The sequence below is a fragment of the Ochotona curzoniae genome, unplaced genomic scaffold, assembly GCF_017591425.1.
Source record: "Ochotona curzoniae isolate NIBS_2020 unplaced genomic scaffold, NIBS_Ocur_1.0 contig_3037, whole genome shotgun sequence".
Taxonomy (NCBI): Eukaryota; Metazoa; Chordata; class Mammalia; order Lagomorpha; family Ochotonidae; genus Ochotona; species Ochotona curzoniae.
Genome location: NW_024465699.1, coordinates 3962070 through 3968884, shown reverse-complemented (window position 1 = coordinate 3968884; position 6815 = coordinate 3962070).

Sequence of the window (6815 nt, the reverse complement as noted above, 5' to 3'; positions counted from 1 at the left end):
CCCAGTGGCCAGATGCATTTGGAAATGCAGGAGGCTACATTTGTGGAAAGTGATGGTTTGACAGAAGCACTGCTCAGAACCTGCCGGCCCCAGAGGGCTGGGGCGGTCTCCTGCCATCCAGCTCCCCACATGCAAGCCACGTCAGAGAGGCAAATGGGAAATGATTTCCCACCCATGGTGGAAAACCCCAGCTGGTCGGTTGCAGAAGCAGGATTGTGGGGGAAGGAATGGTCTTCCAAACAGTTGGACACTTGTGTTAGGGTCTCCTCTCCAGATCATATTCAAGGGAGGACAAAAACGCCCCAGAGAACCCCATTTTTACAGATCTGTATATAACACAGGAGAGTCCTATTTTTTTAATAAAAGCTCAAACAAAAATCAAATTAAAAGAATATAAGTGGGCCCGGCACAGTAGCCTAGTGGCTAAATGGACCGCGATCCCATATTGGCACCTCTTTGTGTCCCGGATGCTCCACTTCCCATTCAGCTCCCTGGACGGTCCTGGATGGACTGTGCACCCACAAGGGAGACCTGGAGGAAGCTCCTAGCTCTTGGCTTTGGATTGACTCAGCTCTGGCCATTGCGGTCGCTTGGGAAGTGAAGCAGCAGATGGAAGATCTTTCTCTCTGTCTCTCTTCCTTTCCAATAAAAGTAAAATCATCTTTAAAAGCGTGGAGCAGCCAGGATTTGAAGCAGCACTCGTATAGGATGCCAGTGCCTTCAGGAGAGTCTTAGCCTGCTATGCCATGGGGCTGACTCCTGATACCAACTTCTGAAATTCAGTCTCAGGGTAAGTCAGTCAGGATGATACCAGTCTTCAGGTTCGTGGACTCTGAAGGGGTAAACCCTGACTGAGTTGGGCAGACTGGCTGTGTCAGGGAGCCTGGGAAGAAATTCCAAAGTAGAAGGAGGGCACTGGAATTTACATCCTTGTTGCTTCTGCCTGCTAAGTGAGGGAGGTGTGTGTCTTATGATTGTCCATTTCCAAACTCCTCAAAGGGAGGTCTTAGCAAATCCCTCCAGATGTTGCTTTGCCTTAGGGATGCCAAAATGGAGATACAGAATGGAGAGAGACTTTGTAAACTGTGAAGTTATTTGCAAGCATCTGGATGGTGCTAGCTTGGATGTCCCAGACCTTGGATTGACATGGAGGAGGTAAGGGGCGGGCATTGTGGCATAGCGTGTCAAGCCAGCACGTGACATGTCCACACCCCATATTCCAATGTCTAAGATGAGTTCCAGCTCTGTCCCAGATTCCAGCTTCCTGCAAATGAGTGTTGTTGGAGGGAGCAGGCGATGACTCAGGTAGTTGGGTTCATGTTACCCACGAGGAAACCTGGATGGAATTCCTGGCTTGGCTCCTGTCTTCGGCTGGACCCCAGCCTCTTGCTGCTGGATGTATATAGGAGCTATTTTTTCCCAGGCTGGATGGGAAGTGAAGCAGCCAGGGTACAAACAGGGACCCATATGGGATCCTGGTGGATGCAAGATTAAAATTGGGCCACTAGGCTATTGCGCCAAGCCCAGTTGCTCCACTTTCGATCCAGCTCTCTGCTGGTAGCATGGGAAAGCACCCAGAGGGTGGCTGGAGTCCTTGGACCAGCTTTGGACAGGTCCAACTCCTGCTGTTAAAGCCATTTTTAACCAGAAGTTGCAAGATCTCTTTTTCTCGCTGTCTTGCCTTCCCTTGCTATAATTCTGCCTCTCTAATTAAAATTAAATAAATAATTTTTTTAAAGAAAGAAAGTGGACATCAAAGTGTAGTACCTAGAGTGGCTAATGCTCCTGACTCCAAGTTCAAGGAAATGACCATTAGGGATTTGTGTCTTAAAATCAACCTCATTTCCTATATAGGAAAAAAAAGGGGGGGGGGGGAATAACCTATGTGAAAATAGCCTATGTGAAATTCATAATTAATTCAGGTACCTTCACATATGTTCATGTTGGTTTATTTGCTGAGAAGTTCATTCAATGGCTCATTTAGTCACTTTGTTTTTCTCGGTTGAGTCTCCCAGCTGCAAACTGCTAAGAGGAAGCCCACTGTTGACTCCAATCAACCGATGGAGTGGCTCCATGCTTGCGGTCACGGACAGTCTCAGCTAGAGGCAGGTCCATCTGGACCCTGACGCTGGAAACCAAGACTCCTTCCAGCGCAGAATCTTGTGTATAATTTCTAAAACCCACCTTCCAGGAGGTGACCCCTCCCTCGTGGATGCACTCTGAGCTGTTTTTATTTGTCCATCTCCTGGTTTTAACGCTGCACATAGCCCACCATGTTTGCTACTTTGGCATATCAGAGGACCAGTCCAGCTTCACATACTGGGGGTCTCAGAAGGCGCTTTCAGCTCTGAGTCCAGGAGCTCAGCAGGGTTGACTGCCTTGCGCGGAGGAAGGAAGACATCACTCTAGGATCTTATTTGGCTCTCAGCCTGCAGATGCCAGATTGAAAGACTTCTCACACATGCCTCCCTCCCCCTGCCATGGCGGTGAGAGCCAATTCTTTATCATAAGCTCCACCACACTGCGACTGCTGTGATGGTGCAATGGATGAAGCATGGCTCGCGACTCTGGAGTTTCACATGGGGGCACCAGCTCGAACCTCAGTTTCTCTGCTTCTGATCCAGCTTCCACTATTATGCCTGGGGCATCAGTGGAAGATGGCCCAAGTGAGCCAACCATGTCAGGAGACCAGGATGGGAGTCCTGGGCTTCTGGCTTCAGACAGGCCCAGCCCCTGATGGTGCAGTCTCTTGGAGAGTGAACCAGCAGATGGGAGATTCTCTCTCTCTCTCTTCCTTTTTCTTTATCTCTCTTTATCCATTAAAGCAATTTAATTTTAAAAACCCTCCACGCATGTATCCATTCCTTGAGGTCCCTGGGGAATGGGCACTAGAAGCCCTCTAGGTACCAACCTCATGGATGTCTAAGTTCATGCATGAAGTGGTGTCATTCGTGCACAACCTCTGCACCTTCCCTACGGACTTAGTTAGCTCCAGGGTTCTGGCACCATGGCTCCACAGGCTATGCCTTCACCTGCACTGCTGGCATCCCATTTGGGCACCAGTTTCAGTCCTGGTTGCTCCATTTCTGATCCAGCTCCCAAGGAATGCACCTGGAAAAACAACTGAGGTTGGCCCAACACCTTGGCCCCTGCATCCATGTGGGAGACGTGGAAGAAACTTCTGGCTCCCCACTTTAGATCAACCCAGCTCTGACTATTGCAACCATTTGGGGAGTGAACCACTCCTCTAAATGCCTGCAGTAATTAGAACTGAACCGACGTCTCCTACATGGATGGCGGAAACTCAACCACTTGACCCATCACCCACTACCTCCTGTAGTGCACATTGGCACGAGGCTGGAATTGGAACTGGGGCTGGAGCCTGAACTCAGGAACTCTGGTGTGAAATTCATCTCCCAAATAGTGTTCGTTATTCAAGATGTATTAACATATTTAAAAGGCACAGTAACAGAGAGAGGGAAAGACAGAGAGATCTTTCATCTGTTGATTCACATACCCAAATGACTATAAGAGGCTGAAGCTAAGAACCAAGAACCCTTTCTGAGTCTCCCACATTGGTGCAGGGGCCAAGGACTTGGGCCAACTTCTACTGCCTTCTCAGGTGGATTAGCAGGAAGCTGAATTGGAAGCAGGGCAGGCAGGACTCTAAGCATTGCTCATATGGGATGCTGGTGTCACAGGCGATGAGTTAACCCACTGCCCCTCTCACATTTAAGTGATGGCTTAGCCCTTGTGCCAATGCCACTTCATCCTGCTCTGGTGTTTTTCTTTTCTTTTTCTTCTCTTCTCTTCCTCCCTCTCTTCCTTCCTTCTATTTGAAAAGCAAATGTTATATAGAGAGGAGATACTCCGTCCACTGGATCACTCTGGAAATGGCCACAAAATCCAGAGCTGAGTTGATGCAAAGCAGGTAGCCAGGAGCTCCCTCTCACTCTTGCATGTGGGTGCAGGAGCCAAAGGGCCCCCCTTTACTGCTTTCCCAGGCACATTAGCACAGGGATGGATTGGAAGTGGAGCAGCCACGACATGATCTAGTGCCCATAGGGTTTTCTGGTTCTAGAAGGTGGAAGAGTTACCTGATATGCCACCACCCTGGCCCCTGGCTTTACTCTTTTCTAAGGACATGTTTTTATGAATGTACCAAGGGACACAGATTAAAAAAAAAAACATACAGAAGCCAAGAACCAGGATTAACTCAATTGCCATCAACAGGCAAACTGCGATGGACTCCGACGCCGACATCATACCCTATTGTAAACATGACTCGGGCCCAGTCTCCCGCAACACTGATGGATGGCTTAGAAGACAACGCTCAGGACTGAGCTGTCCCATCGGCCCACATCATATCACGTTGTGGCCCTCAGATACAAGGAAAATGAGGCAACATAATAAAATGGTCTTTGAAAAGGCAAAGAAATCAAAAACACTTATGCACACATGCACAAAATGTAGGAAAGTGATGAGTCTGGGTGGAGGAGAGGGAGTGGATGGAGAAGGAGTTTATAAATGACAGCGATCAGCACAGCTCTTCTAGGTCGTGGAAGCCACTTACAGGTGTTCACCTGTAATTATCATCTAAACTTACTCAGGCCTAAGTGATGTGTATGTGGAAGTCAATCGAATCTTGCACTGGTCAAGTATGTGAAATATTTCTAAAAGATTGATTGACTAGGAGCCTGGCATGGTATCCTTGTGATTAAAACCCTCGCCTTGCATGTGCCAGAATCCCATCCAGACGTGGGGAGCTGGAGGCGAACGCAGAAGTTCCCACATCGTCTTTGACTTTGCATCCAGGGAAAGGGGCTTGAGAGGCTGAGGGACTACCCCATCCTTGGGCAAAGTTGCCAGGCTCGCATAACATCGCCGGGCCCGAGTTCCATGACGTCTCCTCCCAGAAGAGTCTCCCAGTGGCTTTGTTGATGGCAGATGTGGCAGTGGAAGTGAGGAGGAATAGGAATTAAGCTTGCAGAAACATTCTGTAAGGATGTCTGATGCACCTGCTCCTTCAGTGATACTGACGTGGTACCCCAACATGGCCACACGGTGGAGCCAAAAGCCAGTATTTGGGAATTCCTCCCTTCCCAGCCTCTGCCCTTCACCTCCATCTTAGCAGAAAGGGAATTTCTCAGAAGTTGGGGGACTTCCTGGACCCCATGCTTGGAAGGTCTACGCCAGTCCAGTCCAGTCCGCCATCCCTCCCCCCACCCAGCACCTAGCTCTTCTGTGCACGCAGGACGGAGAGCAGCTAGCACTGAAAAACCGTGGGGACCTGATGTTCTCTTCCCTGTGGGCTTGGGGAGATTTCTGTGTGGTGGTTTCTCTAGACCTTTGCTCTCTTTTGCTCTGCTGATTTCCACCCAGGACCAGGGTGGAGAGCAGAGGGGAGGTGGGAGATAGGCTATTGTGGGAGCTGATGTCAGGAAGAAAGCCACGGACACCACAGCAGGACCAAAGAAGCTAAAACATGGGAAGCTTGGCCTTGACGGAGACACAGGTGGTTGCTGTCGGGAGTTGCATTGGCAGCCCCTAGGGGTGGAATGGGGTGATGGGGGGGGGGGGCAAAGGATGGTGGGAAGTGGAAAAGTAATGGCCATATTGCAACAGAAATCTCCCTTCCTGCGCAACCTGCAAGGCAGACCGTGGTCTTTTTAGAGAATTAACTAGAATGCAAAGGTGCAATACTTCAAGCCTACAGTCCGTGGCAAAAGCCCCAGGTTGCTGCTACAAGCAGGGATGAGGACAGAAGGCTGGGAATGTGCTGAGTGCCTGGGGGTGAAAGGTCACCTATGGAGCCCGGGACAGCCTAGGACACGCTTTCCTGGTCCTGCTGCACTTCCTGAGACTAAGCGCCTGCTCTCCCACCCCACCTCACCTCCACCCCTCTACTAGCAAACAAAAGGAATCAAAACACCAATAATTAAAAAAAAAATTCTCTGACACTCCTGGGGAGGGAACTGCTTTGGGGTGTTCCAAGTCCCCCCACCCCCGCCACACACACCAGAAGGCTGACTCAGCAGCAGTCCCTGGTCGACACCAGCAAGTGACGTGGAAATTCTTGAGCAGCAGAACTCTGGGGGTGAAGCTGGCAAAAGCCACAGTCACGGCAGAGCAGTCACATCCTAGCCTTTAGGGTACAGGTGTCCACTCCCACATCCCCATCCAAGTGGCTGGGTTCTACGCGCATCTCTGCCTCCTGACTCCAGCTCCCTGCTAACACCCCCTGTGAGGCAGAAGGGATGGTTCAAGCGGTTGTGCACCTGCCACACACGTGGGACACCCAGATGAAGTTCCAGGCTCCTGGCTTTGGTCTGACCTAGTCCTGGCTATTACAATTGTTTCTCTCTCCTGTCTTTCTCACTGTCTTTCAAACATATTAAATATTTAATTTTTTTAAAGATGTATTTCTCTGTATAGGAAAGGCAGATTAGATTTACAGAGTGAAGGGGAGACAGAGAAAAACATCTTCCATCTGCTCGGTCACTCCACAAATGGCTACTCCACAGGGCGTCAGAGAGGTGTTTCTTAGCCATGCAAGGAAGAATAACAGGTTCCGGGCTTGTGGTGGTCAGACCAGAAGGTGAACATGGCTGATGGTGTTGGACACACCATGCAGCCTACCAGAGCCTCTGAGGAGGCCAAATTCAAGGTGAGGGGCAGCAGTGGACAGCAGTGAGCACAAGGAGGCTGGGCTAGATCCTTCTCTACAATGGATTCTCTCTGCTCCCTCTCTGTTCAAACTTCTCCAGTGATGGGCAGCTAACTCCTGCAGGGACAGGTGTGTTCTAGAGTTCACG